Below are 17655 nucleotides of genomic sequence, written 5' to 3' on the forward strand. Positions count from 1 at the left end.
AGGCTCGATTAGTAGCACAGGGTTACAGACAAGAATAGGGCATTGATTTTGACGAAACCTTTGCTCCTGTAGCTAGACTTGAAGCTATTCAAATTTTCCTTGCTTATGCTGCTTTCAAGAATTTTAAGGTATTCCAGATGGATGTTAAAAGCGCATTTCTAAATGGTCTTCTCCAAGAAGAATTGTTTGTAGAACAACCCCCAGGATTTGAAAGTCAAACTTATCCAGATCATGTATTCAAACTAGATAAAGCTCTTTATGGGTTAAAACAAGCTCCACGAGCTTGGTATGATACTCTTTCACTTTTTCTTAATGATCACGGTTTTACTATTGGCTCTGTAGATAAAACACTTTTTAAGTTTGTCAAAGACGATCATACTTTATTAGTACAAATATATGTTGATGATATCATATTTGGGTCATCTAACCCCAAATTATGCAAAAAGTTTTCTAAGATGATGCAGGACAAATTCGAGATGAGTATGATGGGAGAACTAACATTCTTTCTGGGATTGCAAGTCAGACAGATGGAAAAGGGAATATTCATTAACCAGGTCAAATACACAAAAGAACTTTTAAAGAAGTTTGGAATGGAGAATTGCTCTGCTGCTAGTACTCCAATGAGTGCTTCAATCAAATTGGATAAAGATGAAGCTGGACCTTCGGTAGATCAAACTCTATTCAGGGGACTTATAGGTTCCTTACTCTATCTGACAGCAAGCAGACCGGATATTATGTTCTCAGTCGGTCTGTGTGCAAGATTTCAATCTGATCCGAAGCAATCTCACTATATTGCCGCAAAAAGAATACTAAAATATCTCAAGGGAACTCAGAATGTTGGATTATGGTATCCAAAAGATTATAGTTTTAATCTAATTGGTTACTCAGATGCAGATTATGCAGGTTGCAGAATTGATCGTAAAAGCACAAGTGGGACTTGTCAATTTCTTGGTGACGGGCTTATTTCTTGGTTCAGTAAGAAACAAACATCTATTGCTACATCTACAGCAGAATCAGAATACTTAGCCGCTGGAAGTTGTTGTACACAATTGCTCTGGATACAACAACAACTCAAAGATTATGGTGTTGATTCATCTGAATCACCAATTTTCTGTGATAATACAAGTGCAATTGCTATCACATACAATCCGGTTCTACATTCCAGAACAAAACATATTGATATTCGTCACCATTTCATTCGAGATCATGTTCAAAAGAAAGATGTTCGTCTGGAACATGTTTCAACCGATTTGCAAGTTGCCGATATTTTCACCAAACCATTACCCGACGGTAAGTTTTCTTATTTTCGAAATGTTCTTGGTTTAGTTGATATCGATTAAATAAATCACATGTTTAGGGGAAATATCTGCTTAACACTTAATTTTTATATCTGCTCGTTCCAGTACATTTAACAGATAAAACATAATATTTCATTGCATAATTCAAAGGTAGTACATCATACTCTTCATACTAGATTAATCCCCTAAATTTTCTCTCATTGGCCCCCAGACCCGCTTTCTCACATCAGCATCCAAACGCCACCTGTTCAACCATTCCAACACAACCGGATCAAAATGCCTCCCTTTGAACTCACCTGCATTGATCAGATGAGTGAGGACCCTTACTTATTTCCTGTACATCAGAAAGGAAACACCCTGATTCAAGAGGATCTCCTCAACGCTTATGGCACCCAGCAACTCCTTGTACTTGTCCTTGCAATCCTCAAGCTCGCAAACATCCTCATGCTTGCGTGGAGGAAATGGCGCCTGATGATACATCCGGATCTCTTCCACTTTGAACCAGAGACGCATTACCCACTTCAGGATAAATTCCTGAAGTTCTTCCTTAAATTCCTCAAGAGACAGATTAGAACTCATTTCCCTTATTTGAGTTTATAGTTTGAGTATGAAACGGAATACTCGGAAGATACATCCGAGTGATCTATTTATAAGGGATTTATTTACTTATTTATTTATTTATGTCGATATGCATTCCCAAGATAATATTAAATAGTATTTTTTTTACCGCGTTCTTGGAATCCCACATCAGCCGCACTTTTTGAATTTGAAAAGTCGCTTACGTCATCTTCCACGTGCTTAGCCTCTTAAAAATTATCGGAAAAAATGCCTCTTCTACACTTCGCATTCCTCTGAGCCCTAATTTGCTCCTTCTTCGCAAAAACGAGATTACTCGCATTTATTTTTCGATTTGCAGGACAAAGATGACGCCCATTACCCAAAACGTTCTTCTCATCGATTTTCACACAATATTTGATCTGACAGATCAAGGATTGGTGGATATGTTCAGAACGATTGAAGCATCTGGGCTGCGGAAATTTCTCGAAGGCGGGAAATTTCTTTACAAGCAAGCCCTACCCAAATTCTTTCAAACGGCCAAAGTTGAAGACGACTCCATCTCTGCAAGTCTTGGTGGAGAATCTGTCCGCATCACCTCTACCTTTTTCACTTCGTCATTTGATTTGCCGAGACAGGGTATCACTGATTTCTCATCAATCTCTACTGAAACAAAGAAGCAGATGAAGAGCATGTACTCCTTGACAAACAAGCCAATTCGCATTCCGTGCAAGAAGACGAAATTGAAGATGGAATTCAGGATTTTGCACGATATTGTGGCCAAATCTCTTCTGGCCAAAGCAGGTTCTTTCGATGCAATTACATCTAAGAAATTTGATGTTATGGTTGCTATATCTGCTGGTATTACCATAAATTGGTCAGTTGTTATGTTCAATATTCTATCTGCTATGATAACTACACCTACAGAACAATCTCAAGGATTTGCAGTTCAAATCGGAGATATTCTGAATGATCTGAATGTCCATCTGGGACCATCGTCTGCACTTCATCCACACAAGACTTTAAATGAAAGATCCATTGATGTATACAAAGCTAAACAGCTGATTATTTTCAAGCATGGTTCATCTCACTCGGATGAGATTGAAGACTTAACGCTCCAGGATGAATCTAAATCATTGGCCATCGCATCAACAAAGGAAGCTACGCCTACAAGGAGAACAGTTCCTAGAAGAAAGACTACAGCAAAGAGAAAAGTTTTAGCAATTTCATCTGAGTCCGAATCTTCTGAAACGGATCAAATTACTACTGCTGTCATCATTCCACCTCATCCGCAGAAAAGAAGAAGAATAGTCAGGCTTCCTCGGATTCCAATGCCTATTCCATCTGCACCAGTTCCAGCTATTCCTCTCTCCATGGTAGAAGATGTTGTTCCACCAGTGACTCAACTTAATGTATCCATGCTTCAGTCCGGATTCTTCAAACAGACTGATGATGTACCAAATATACTGTCAAACATTCAAAGGATTATTGATCTGACTGCTGAACACATTATCAAAAATGTGGATCTAAAAATGAAGTCGTTTGACAGATGGGTCTTTCATCGGACTGAGGATCATTTCTTCAACATCAAGGAATTGAACACACTGGACAAAATTGCAGTCCTTGAAGATAAAATTCTTGAATGGGCTGAAACAAAAATGGTGTCTAGAGACTTGAACAGAAGAGAGTTTGTTCAACTTAGGCTACGGGAAAGCACTCTTCGACACATCATTCAAACACAGAGAGACAAGTTCAATCCAACCAGTCTGGATATTTTTGATAAGACCGCCGCATTTAACCATCTGGAGAATGATGCTAATCTGATGACAGCAAATGCTCAACTTATGAGACAAGAATTTCCATCTGAAGCACCAGTCAGAGTTCAACCTTCATCTTAAGCTCATCCGTCTGAAACAGATAAACTATCTCTGATAGATGAACTCACTCTCTCTGCCAAACCAATCGATACGAGCATTTCATCAGGTAAGGATACTTCTATTACAGAAGAGTCATTAATCATTGATGTTGTTCCCACAGATCAGTCTGCTCAGGAATTTCAATACAAGGAACCATTGATTCCTCCGATCTCTGAAGATGTGTTAGCTGATCGATCTGTCAATACAGAACAGCCTAACTCTTTTGTTCCTCCTGACCTTTCAACCACTGAGAAAGAAATAGAAGTACCACTAGCTGCATCTACGGTTCTCAACACTCCACCAGTTGAAACTATTATCTCTGGTGAAGAACAAGTTGCAGATGAATTGCTAGTGGATACCTCTATTCCGAATGATTCCCATATTGAAGATATCATCATGGACTCTCCAGAACAAACAAAGACCTCTGCTATTGATCCGCACACAGCACTGGTACCATTTGTTCCAATGGAAGAACAAAGTTGTCTCTTATCTGACGAGTCTCTGATGATAGATCCTTCTGAGCAATTGGTAATGGATTTTCCTCCTATCTTTGAGATAGTTAGAACTGATCTTATTCATAGTATATTCAGGCCTATTACCATTATGTTCAAAGACAAGTTGGATCTTCCATCTACATCTCTCTCAGAGATTTGCATCCCAGATCCAGAGAGAACATCCGAGCTTATGAAGGACATTACCCTTACACCTCCTGTTGCTTCTGCTTCACTACTTCAAATTAGTGCTTCTACTTCTACTGACGCCACTGAAGCTCATCTCTCTCATTCGGTTGACATCAGACCAGATCAACACTTGGCTAATTCACTCACTCAACTCTCTATTATAGTCGGTGAACTGCAAGCTAATCAGCTGCAAACTTTTACTGAGCTACGTGATTTCAAATCACATGTGCTGACAATGGTAAACAACATTAGTGAATATGTTCTGCATGTCCGAAAGCAACACACTGCAGAATATATAAATATTCTTTGGAAGCTTGAAGGTATCGAAGCCTCCACTGAAGCTCACACCAAACAGATTCATGACACTTTTGGTACTCAGCTCACAGTTATTCTAGATCTTTTATCTAAGGGTGGTGCTGCCAAAAAGGAGGAAAAGGCTAAATGCAAGGGAAAGAAGTAAAATTTTCAGATCAGAAGAAAAATAGAGACAAGAAGATCTGAAGAATTAATTTTTGACATTTATTTTGTCTAAAATTATTATTTGATCTATGACATAAAATTTTTGAAAAGATTTTCGATCTATCGTCTTCATCATATTTTTGATCCAAATATTAACTTGGTTTTGACATCACCAAAAAGGGGGAAATTGTTGGAGATCAAACTCTAGAATTTCAGTAATTACAAAGTCAAAACAAAACCAAGTAAATAAATTAATCGGACTCATCAAATATTAAATACTAAAGATTTCTACGAAAGTTGCCAGATCAAAGTATCGTGATTAAATCAAGATACAGATCAAGCTCTACAGATCTTATTACACCGGATCGATTGACACAAGATCAAATGGTAAACAACCAGATTGAAGCTTCATCAGGAATCTATCCGTTGCTGTAATTCAAGAAAACGACAAAATCATTTAATGAGAATTTGAACGTTGATCGGCCTTCGCTTTAAGTAAAGATTTGTGAGCTATTTATGAGATATGTTGGCAGCCCAATATCAGAAATTGTTGGCGGCTCACTGTCTACTTTTGGAAACTATAAATACTCAAGCATTTCAAAAATTCAAGACACGAGACCAAGAGTGAAAATTACAAAGCAATCAAATTCAAAGTCAAAAAAGCCTTCACTCAATATACCAACTCAGATACTTATTTCATCAGATCAAAGTCTCGATATTCTGAGTTAGAACACAACACAGATCGATCAAGCTCAAAGATACACTTCAAATCGATCCAGATCAAAGCTACAGCTTCCCAGTTCAAACCATCGAAGCATACTCTGTTGCTTCATCTTGTAAACTCTAAGTAGAAAAATTGTTCTACTTCGAGTTAGAGTATTGCTAGGAGTTCCTATCAAAGGATTAATTGGATTGGATTTGTACAAAGGAATTGTATAAGTCAAAGTCTTCTAGTAGAATCCTTCTGGAAACAGAAGAAGGGGTGACGTAGGAGAATTCATCTCCGAACATCCAGAAACAACTCTATCTCTTTACTGCAATTATTTCATTTCATTTGCATTAGTACTATTAGGCATTCAATCTGTGAGGAAGATTATTTCCTCCTGACTTGCTCAGATCTTTCGAACAGATCAAAAGTTTTAAGCAAACAAAACTTCTGTCTGATTCTTACAAATCAGATCGAAGTACTCGCAAAATTTTATATTGTGTATTCACCCCCCCCCCCCCCTCTCTCTACACATATTTCGAACCTAACAAGCTGTTTTTTTTGACGAAAAATGACCTCCACATGCCTCAGAATGACAAAATTTAATGACACTACTTACCTCATTTTCGGGTATGCATCGTCGAAAAATTTGATCAGGACTATACTTAAACAAATAAGGATCATCCCAATAAAATTTTTTGACCTCTTTCAAGAATTTATTTTTATCTTGTGAACTCCAATGAGAAAGCATTTTATTTGTCACAAGAAAATTTACAATATTAGCAAACCAAGGCATAGTAGTAGCATAGAATAGTTGATCATCCGGAAAATTTTCATTTATTGGTATTTCATTTTGAGACGATTCGAAAATTATTCTTGATAAATGATCGGCTACTACATTTTCTTTTCCTTTTTATCTTTTATTACAAGATCAAATTCTTGTAACAAAAAAATTCATCTTATTAATCTCGGCTTAGCATCTTATTTATTTGATAAATATTTTATGGCAGAATGATCAGTATAAACAATAGTAGTAGAACCAATTAAATAGGATCGAAATTTATCTAATGCAAACACTACTGAAAGTAATTCTTTTTCAGTTGTTGAATAATTGATTTTAGCACTATTTAAGGTTCTAATAGCATATTAGATCACATGAGGTTTACCTTCTTTTTTTTGTCCTAACACGGCTCCTACAGCATAATCACTTGCATCACACATTAATTCAAATGGTAAAGACCAATCAGGAGGTTGTAAAATAGGTGATGTAGTTAAAAGATTAATTATCTTTTTAAAAGCAGTTTCACATTCTTGAGTCCATTCAAATTGTACATCTTTTGTTAAAAGATTTGAAATTGGTTTCGATATTATGCTAAAATTTTTTATGAATCTTTTATAAAATCCCGCATGACCCAAAAATGATCGAATTTCTTTGATCGTGTTTGGTGATGGTAAATTAGCAATAACATCAACCTTAGCTTTATCAACTTCAATTCCTTTTTCAGATATGACATGCCCTAACACAATTTCGGATTTAACCATGTAGTGACATTTTTCCCAATTTAAAACAAGATTTTTTTCTTCACATCTTTTTAAAAATTCTTCCAAATTTTTAAGACAGTTTTCAAATGAGTTTCCAAAAACAGTTATACCATCCATAAAAACTTCCACAAATTCTTCAATCATGTCACTAAAAATACTTAGCATGCATTTTTGAAAAGTAGCCGGAGCATTACATTAACCAAATGGCATTCTTTTTAATGCAAAAGTTCCAAAAGGACAAGTGAAAGTAGTTTTTTCTTGATCTTATAATGATATTGGTATTTGATAATACCCCGAATACCCATCAAGAAAACAATAATAAGGATTACCTGCCACTTTCTCTAAAATTTGATCTAAAAATGGTAACGGAAAGTGATCTTTTCTAGTTGCATCATTTAATTTTCTATAATCAATGCACATACGCCAACTAGATGGAATCCTAGCTTGTAATAATTCTCCTTTTTCATTTTTTATAACAGTGATGCCTGATTTTTTTAGTACTACTTATGTTGGACTTGCCCATTTACTATCCGAGATTGGATAAATAATTTCGGCATTTAATAATTTTAACACTTCAGTTTTAACAACTTCTTTCATGTGTGGATTTAATCTTTTTTGTGGTTGTTGATATGTTTTAGCATTTTCTTCCCAGTGAATTCTATGTGTACAGATTAAAGGATTTATACCTTTTATATCTTGAAAAGTTCATCCAATTGCATTTTTATGTTTTTTAAGTAATATTATTAATTCTTCTTTTTGTTTTGGTAAGAGGGTAGAAGATATTACAATAGGGTATGTTTGATTTTCACCGAGAAAAGCATATTTTAGTTCTTTTGGCAAAGGTTTTAATTCAAGTTTTGGATGATAATCTTCTTTTACTTCTTCAAGTTCATTAATTTCTTCAAATAACTTTGATTTAAAAATATTTTCCACTACACAAACTTCAGATTGTTGATTTACGTTTTCTTGGTATATATTTTCTTCCACAATTGTTTCTATTGCATTATCATCTTCATCTTCATTAATAATTGGTTGTTTACATAAGTTGAACACATTAAGTTCTAAAGTCATATTTCCAAAAGATAATTTCACTATTCCATTTCGACAATTAATTAAAGCATTTGAAGTTGCTAGAAATGGACGTCCCAATATTACTGGAATTTCATTATACATTTCTATTGGTTGAGTATCCAAGACAATAAAATCCACAGGATATATAAATTTATCGAATTGAACCAACACATCTTCTACGATACCTCTAGGTATTTTGATTGACCTATCGGCTAGTAAAAGAGTGACAGATGTAGGTTTTAAATCTCCCAACTTAAGTTTTTCATAAACTGAATAAGGAAGTAAATTCACACTTGCTCCCAAATCTAACAAAGCTTTTTTAATTTTATTTTTTCCAATAATACATGAAATTGTTGGACAACCTGGATCTTTATATTTCAAAGTAGAATTATTTTGAATAATAAAACTTACTTGTTCAGTTAAGAATGCTTTTTTCTTTACATGCAATTGTCTTTTCACAGTACATAAATCTTTTAAAAAGTTTGCATAAGAATGCACTTGTTTAATAGCATCTAATAATGGAATATTTATTTTTACTTGTTTAAAAACTTCATAAATATCAGAATCATTTTTTTGTTTTTTTATTATTTACTAATGCATGTGGAATAGGAATAGGTTTATTTGACTCACTTATTACTTTATCATCAACTTTCTTATTTTTAGGACTCAAAGTATCATCTTTCTCGAAAGTATCAAGATTTTCACCTTTACTCTTTGAGTTTAAATGATCTTTGTTTTCATCACTATATGGATCATTAATTATTTTACCACTTCTAAGAGTAATAATAGCTTTTACTTGATCAAATTTATCTTGATTTTTGATTTTTAGGATTAGGTTGTGGTTGAGATGGAAATTTTCCTTTTTCATGAATATTAAGTGCAGATGCAAATTTTGCAAGAGTTTCTTTCAAATCATTCATAGATTGAATGTTTTGAATATTGATAGACTCTTGCTTTTGAATGTATGCATGAATTTCATCTTCAAAATGTTTTCTTGGAGGTGGGATATAAGGAGCATAACCTTGATGATTTTGGTTATTTTGAAAAGGTTGTTGTGAAGGTTGTGCATTATTATCGTTCCTCCAACTAAAATTAGGATGATTTCTCCAACCAGGATTATATGTTTGTGAAAAAGGGTCTAATGTTGGTTTTTTAAAATTGTTAACATAATTGGCTTGTTCATGGAGACATTCTTTAAATGAAGGCAAAGTTGGACAATTTTTTGTGAGATGATCATGTGTATCACAAATATGACAAACAATTTCTTGAACACTTTTTAATTGATCACTCTTTTTCATTTCTAATGACTCAATTTTTCTTGCTAAAGATGCAAGTTTGGCAATATCTACATCATCTTTAAGATGGTAAATACCAACCCCATTTTTTGAATTATTGGTTTTACTTGTTGGTTCAATTGAGCCTATATTATCCCAATTTTGAGCATTTTCTGCTAATGACTCCAAATATTCCATAGCTTCATTTGAGTTTTTATCTTCAAAAGTTCCATTACACATGAATTCTATCATTTGTCTATCTTTATGTATTAAACTTTCATAAAAGTGAGAAACTATCCTCCATATTTCAAAACCATGATGTGGGCATGTATTAAGTAACTCTTTATATCTATCTCAACATTGATAAAATGTTTCCCCTTGTTTTTGAGAAAAAGTTGTAATTTGTCTTTTAAAAGAGTTTGTTCTATGGGAGGGGAAAAACTTTTTTAGAAATTGTTGTTGCATTTCTTCCCATGATCTTATTGAACTTGATCTCAAATTTTGCAACCATGTTTTAGCTTTATCTTTTAAAAAAAAAGTGAAAAGCTTTAATCGAACAATATCCATGCTACAATTTTGATCATTATAAGTGTTGCAAACCTCCTCAAATTCTCTTAAATGGAAATATGGATTTTTCAGAATCTAGGCCATGAAAATTTGGTAAAAGTTGAATAATTTGAGGTTTAAAATTTAAATTAGATGCATCAGGATAAAAAAAACTAAACAAGATGGTGTACTAGTTCTTATTGGATTCATATGGTGCCTAAGTGTTCTTGGTTGTTCATGTTCTTGATTATTATTATTATTATCATCTTGATTATTAGAATTATCCTCCATGTTTAAAATATTTTTAAATACTCGAACAAGTCTACCACTTTGTTTATGACTCCAAACAATCATACAATTAAAAACAACATACTATTTACATAAATAACATAAATAACAAAAATTAAACTTAATTTATACCTCCCAGGCAACGGAGCCAAAAACTTGCTACAACTTAAATTGTAATTCACCCAAGTGTAGGTTGTCTGCAAGTAATATACTCGTGAGTACGAGATCGATCCACGGAGAAGATGCTGTAAGTTTAATTTTAGCAATGATATATTATAGATGGAAATATTATTATAAAACTTCAAATACAAAAATTATAAAATTGTCAAGGCTTCAAAGGTTCATTGTTGATTTATTTAAGATTTCTTAATAAAAAATAAATAAAAGAAACTAAAATAAGAATAAACATAAAAGAACAATGAAATATTTAAACAAATATATCATATAATATAGTTCTCACTATATTAATATCATATTAACCGATATTTAATACATGGTACACATAATATATATATAGATGCATAAATATAAACATAAAAGAACAATTAAATATTTAAACAAATATATCATATAATATAGTTCCCACTATATTAATATCAGATTAACCGATAATTAATATATGGTACCCATAATATATATAAGTGCATAAATATAAATTGACATAAAATTAAATGTTAGATCAAATCACCATATTTCATTTATAACAACCGGCAGAGCCACGCTATCGTCTAAATAAAATATATGACTTTTGTTTTATGTTAGATGCGAGAAAGTAAATGTTAGTTGCGAGAAAGTAAAGGTTAGATGCAAGAAAGTAAATGTTAGTTGCGAAAAAGTAAATGTTAGATCAAATCACAATATATTATTTAGAACAACCGACAGAGCCACGCTATTGTTTAAATAATATATATGACTTTATTATAAATTGATACATATATTTATAGTATATAATTATTATAGTATTTATTGTATCATATTAGACAACAAATCAAGGTAACCACATTCAAGGTACCAAATATTTCATGTAAATAGATAACAATAAATCATCAAATTATATCTACAAATAAAGATCAATTAGTAAAAATAAAAATAGAAAATAAAAGAATATACAAAATATAAACAATCTTACTTGACCAACAATGAAACATTTTCACCTTGACATATAAGGATTTAGCTTGCCATGAACATAAGACTCAAGAGTAAGGATAAAAGAAATTTCATACTTAAACTTGGAGAAATATGCATATTCAACCTTTTATTCTTACACACACAATATTTATTTTACAAGTGAGAAATTTTTCTACACTTTTGCACACTACAAAGCTTATACAACACATCTATTTATAGGCCAAATGAGAGCAAGAGTCTAAGGCTCATTAAATGTGGAATAGTAAAGTTGGTGGGTGCTTGTCTCCTTGAATGTCGATACCATGATCCAACTTTAATTGGCATGTTTGATGCCTTAGACCACTTATTCAGCCTTTTCATTTAACATAGAACACGTAGGATATTTTGTGTAGATATGTTTGGACATATAATTCACCTCTTTTGGGTAAAAGGTGAAATAGTTATGATATTTTTACTACAAGCTGGTCATAGTAAAAGTAAATCTGTCTCCATTTTGATGTTTGATTATTTTGATCATTTTAATGAGATTTTTGGAATTTTTTGTCTTCTACAAAGTTGAAGATGCCTCTTTTGTGATTCTACAGGATTTGAGATTACTCCAATATGACCTTTGTAGCTTGAGTAATTTTATTTTTACCAAACCTGCGCAAAACATAAAATACAACATTTTTAGTAAAATATTTAAATATAAACACATAACACTAAAATAATACAGCTTCATAATTTTAATGAAACTTTAATTTTAAAACAAACTTTTTAACATATAAATAATTACAAATTTTAATTTTCATCATAAACATAAGCATAACTTGACATCATAAACATACTTAATATAGTTGAGCATGATATTTTGAAACAGTCTATGGTCCTATCAGTAAGTGTGACTAAATCTGTGCCAACTGATCAATCTCCTGAACCAACGTACGTGGCGGTGATAAATCATCTCTTGCTGGTAGTAAACTATCTCTTAACTTAAATAGTGGATAACCACCTCTGTGCTATCACACTACTTCAATTTCCATCATAAAATATTTTATAGCTCAACAATTATCATAATCATAACATGTAACATTTCATGAATGCATGCACTGAAAATATGTCCGTAATATATATTTAATTGATTTTCATAATAAATAGAATTATACTTAAAATACTTTCATGCATAAAATAAATTAAATATATATTTCGGACTTAGTAATTTTCATGGGTAGGTCCAGACTGCTGATCACTCAATCTAAGCCCATTAAATCTTAATATGGCCCATTAACTAAATAAAAGCCCAATTGCTAATTAATTCTTAAATAAAAGCCCCTTAATCATAAATGGGCCTAAACAAGAACATTTAAACCCATTAACTTAAACTAAGCCCAAAATTATATTTTAGCCCAAATAAATTACTTAAACTTAACTGGGCCTAAATAAACATATTTAAGCCCATTAAGTTAATTAAGTCCAAATAAATTCCTAGACTGGTCCAAAAATTCTCATGGGCTCTCAAGCCCATAAAAATCATTAGGCTAACTTAAATAAATTATTTAAGACCCAAATAAAATTATTTGAAGGCCCAAATAATTTTTTAAACATAAAAATTGGCCTAAAAATCATTTAAACTCCTAATTACTTAAAATTAAAAATACCCGAGCCCGGCCCACCTAACCCGGACCCAGACCCTACAAACCCGACCCACGACACCCAGACCCGACCCAGATCCAAAAAACCCGACCCGAAACCCACCCAAAACCCCATGCCCGAACCCCCCCTTCTCCTCTCCCTCTCGGCCGAGAGCAGCAGGCCTTCATTGGACCTTTCCAGGGTCCTGCCGGTCCTAACCTGGCAGTCAGTCGGCTGGTTCATGGCCATGCATGAGCCAGCCAACCCCTCTTCCTAACAGCCCTAAACTGAGCACCAGCACACCATAACCAAGCCATGCTTCGATCTAGCCCTCTCCAGCTCCTAACCCATCCATAGCTCGACCCTTAGGACTCTAGCACACCCCTTGACCGAGACCCAGCAGCCTTGAGTCGTCCCATGCCATGAAACGTGAGTATGTAAAGGAAAGTAGCAACCATGCGTGATTCATGATCCAACAGGGAAAATATCAGTAAATCCGAACAAAACATCCACAAACCATTAAAAATCTGACCTAAACAAATTAGATAGCTTATATGGTGTTCAAGGAAAAGAATTAAACATGCCTTGTAATTTATTATCGAAAAATATCGTGTATGCGGGGCTCCGGGATGATGGGGCGGTGAAGATTTCCAAGAAAACTTGAAGGGAATCGGCTATGGAGTCTCTACTGCCGCTGAAACGCGAGGGATGAAGATGGAGAGGGTGGAGGCGGCTTAGGAGAGAATTAACGTAGGTTTAGGGTAGATAGGATAGATTTTTTTGGTTAATTAGAATTTAATTAAGATAATAACTAATTTAGGATAAAATCCTACCAAAAAAATACCTTTAAAAATCATAGTAAAATATATCATGTTGCTAAAATATCATAAATCCCGAAATTGATTTTTAAAGGATTTTTAAAAGTCAATAAACGTCATTAAAATGACTTATTTTGGCTAAAAATGGGCTCGCGAAAATAAATAAATAAAATACCATAATTTTTCAGAATAAAAAATTCAAAATAATAATTTATGGCTATTAAAATCTCCTAAAAATAATTGGGGTGAAAAATCAATATCTCGTCCGTCCACGGTTCCGTCTACGCAATCAAAATAATAAATTTCTTAAAAATCTAGAATTTCCATAATTATGGGTTAAATGCTAAAATAATTTTAATCATGCACCTAATACACATAATAACACATAAATAATATTTAACCCATATTTCTAAAATTTAAAAATTAAACTTTCCTAATTATGCATGCGAATTTACGTATAAAAATTTCCGGGTGCTATAGGATTTGATTGATAGATTATGGTTTATTTTATTTGATTGATTAAATTTTATATAAAAATATTAAATGACTATTTTGTCCTTTTAACAATAAATAAAAAAAATTATATTATTTATAAGGGGTAATATAGTAATTTGAGTTCAATGATTTGATTGATGTGAGATAAATAATTAATGATTTGATTGACGTAAAATAATTAGTTAATATATAGATAAATAATATGATGAGAAGAACGTGGATGAGATGAGATGAGTTATACGTATATTAGTAATATGGTGAACAGAACGGTGCCTACAAGAATAACCCAGGTTAATCCCAAAATACTAATACTATGTCCCAAAAATCTCTGATACCATAAATGTAGTAACCATTACCCAGGTCATCTACTAATCAGAGATTAAAAAGCTTAATTAAGCATGAATTTAACATAATCAGGGATACACTGCGGAAAACCAAATAATATTGAACCGACAGAATACAACCAGCTAAACAAATCCAAATAGTACAACTCAATCGAATGAAACTTAATAAAATATAACCTAACATCTAATCCCGTTGTCACATCCTGGTCACCACTCCAAATCCCTGGATGAACTACCTGAAACTGCCCCGTCGAATGGGGTGTCTACACAACACAGAAAACACTGAACGTGAGCATAAGGCTCAGTACGGTAGTACAGATAAACATACAAACATGATGCATGCATAATGAAATGTCCGGGTATCCATATTTGGGATATACTGATCAAATCTGCTCAAACTGGCGCCTAGGACATGAGCGGTAACCTCAGGGAATCAAACCACTGGGTTCAACCACTCAATCCTACTGGACATCGATCTAAAATGTATGGATCACTAGAGTCTGCGCGACCCATCGATCGGAGTGACTCTCAGTGTCCCAACGTCCTAAAAAGGACTAAGAACCCTACAACTCTAGGTCATCTCGAAAGAGACACTAACTCAATATGATCTATGCATATGCAACATAATATATCAAAGCAGTAACCTACAATCTTGGCACATAAATGCAACACGTAAGCATGCATATCCACTGTCTCTTTATTTCATGTTAGGAGATCGGCCAATGTTTTGGACCATTCCTTAGCTAAATTTTCTTGTTCATCCTCTGCATCTTTTTGTTGGGTGCCTGAGAGTTTTCCTTGTTGGTTGGTTAATCTTGTAATTACTTGTATTTCTAGTATTCAATAAAGTTACAAGTTTTCTGTCAAAAAAAATAATTAGAATGTTCAATTAGTAACCCCAATTAATCATCTCAGTTATTATTTTCTTCTCCAAAAATTTAGAAGAGCCGATCTTTTTCAAAGATTTAAAATTTGATTTAATTAATTAATTAATTAATGGTTATCTTTCCTATCCGTTGGAATGCCCGGAACACTAAAATTTGAAAAGTAATTAATTAATTAATTGTTGATTATCTTTTCCATCTGTTAATGGAATTCCCGGAATGCCAAAAGTCGGCGAGTGATAAATATTAAGGGAAAAATCGAGAACTATTACAATATTGAGGGTAAACATGTAAAAAAAATTGAGATTTTTATTCATGCTTTTACATAGAATATGCTTTTACATATATCATCTTAATTATGTATCTTCTTCGAGATATCCATTCTAGTAGGATCGCTCAGCTTTATACATGATATACAATCGGACACTGGGATCCATCGTTATGACGGGGATCGAAGCTACGACGATGTAGTAACCCGATTTTCATTCTAGTAATAATAAAGACTAAGCATGTTTAGAATGATTAAACCATGATAATAGGATTCTCTAATGGGTTAAAAGAGTGAAAAATTGGATTTAGGATGTTCAAAATGGTCCAAGAAGAGTTCCAAGTGCTTGGGAGTTCGGACGATCCGAACCAAGAAAGCACAGAGATCAGACCATCCGAACACTTTGGAAGCTAAAGTTGTAATATTGGAAGCTCCAAAGAGATCGGATGATCCGAAGGTAAGGATCGGACGATCCGATCTCATTTCGATAAGAGATAAAGATTTGATGTGACAGCACTCCGGGATTGGACGATCCAAAGAGGAGATCGGACCGTCCGATCTACTGTCGGCAGCAAGGAGGACACATGTTCAGAGGGAGTTACTTGGAGGAGATCGGACGATCCGATCTGTGTCTATATATAGGGGTCGAGAGCCCCATTTTCAAATGCACTAATCACATCCTCCTATCCTATTCTAGGTCAATTCTAGGGGTTTTTAGGTGTTCTTCTCGGGGTCGTGAGGTGACGGAGCTGCTGGGGTTGTAGCGAGTTGTGCCCAAGTTTTGGGACTATCGCCATCAGTGGACTGACGACGGACGCAGGTATTATACTAGACTCAGATTAGCTTAAGTGAGTATCTGTTATACTAGTCAAGGTTTTTAGTGGGCTATAAGTGATATAGTGATTATATGCTTATAGTCTTGGACTTGAGTACCCAGGTGACTAGGTCGCTTGAGTTGCATGATTTGAGGTACAGACGTGTTGTCCGAGATACCCTGATTGAGTATGCATTTTTTATGATTGCATGTTTTATGTGGCATTGATAATATGAGCATTTATTATGTCACAGATGTTATGCTGCATGCATTGGCACGTTGAGCCTGTATTTCATTGAGATAACTAGTAGAGGGGTCGCTCAACCCCATGATATTTTGTCAATGGATACCATAATTTTGGATCCAGATAGTCCACGGGTTTATGGTATGGGAGCCACCTCCGGATGCTACGGCTCAACGTGCTACATACCATGGAGCCTTTGACTTAGGTGTGTTCTATCTATGATAGGTTTCCGGTACCCATTCATATGTATTTGTATTTTCATTCATAGCGTGTGTATACTCATACCTTCATGCTGAGCATTATTTTCTCACGTCCGTGTGTTTTATTGGACACCCCATTCGACGGGACAATTGCAGCTTTCCCAGGTTCGGGGACCAGTGAGTAGTTGGCAACCGAAGAGCTGGGAAGACCTTTTGTATTGGATTTTTGATTGGGTTGTATTATTTATGGGTTTCAGTTATTTACCGATTGTATTCTGCCGGGTTAGTATTTGATTTAAGTTTTCACAGTTTTTCTCTGATTTTGTTATTTAGGTTTTAATTGCATGCTTAAGATTTGGTTACTTAGTGATTCCGAGATGGGTCACTACAGACGATCTAGACAAATATGTGAGCTACCTAGCAGATATGATCTCAGATGGTACTACTTACTCGTGGCATCTAATCTGAGTATGATTGATCTAGTTGACCGAATTACCCGGTCACATCTTGTTTC

At 34.0% G+C, this 17655-nt stretch overlaps 1 non-coding gene across 1 annotated transcript; it reads left to right on the forward strand.

The window, feature by feature from the left end:
- Positions 1-9811: 9811 nt before the first annotated feature.
- LOC140894166 (small nucleolar RNA R71) lies at positions 9812-9922 on the forward strand. Its single transcript, XR_012153712.1, has one exon. It is a non-coding gene; the product is annotated as a small nucleolar RNA R71 (small nucleolar RNA).
- The last annotated feature ends 7733 nt before the right edge of the window (positions 9923-17655 follow it).

This window comes from Henckelia pumila, chromosome 3 (assembly GCF_033568475.1).
Source record: "Henckelia pumila isolate YLH828 chromosome 3, ASM3356847v2, whole genome shotgun sequence".
NCBI classification, from domain to species: Eukaryota; Viridiplantae; Streptophyta; class Magnoliopsida; order Lamiales; family Gesneriaceae; genus Henckelia; species Henckelia pumila.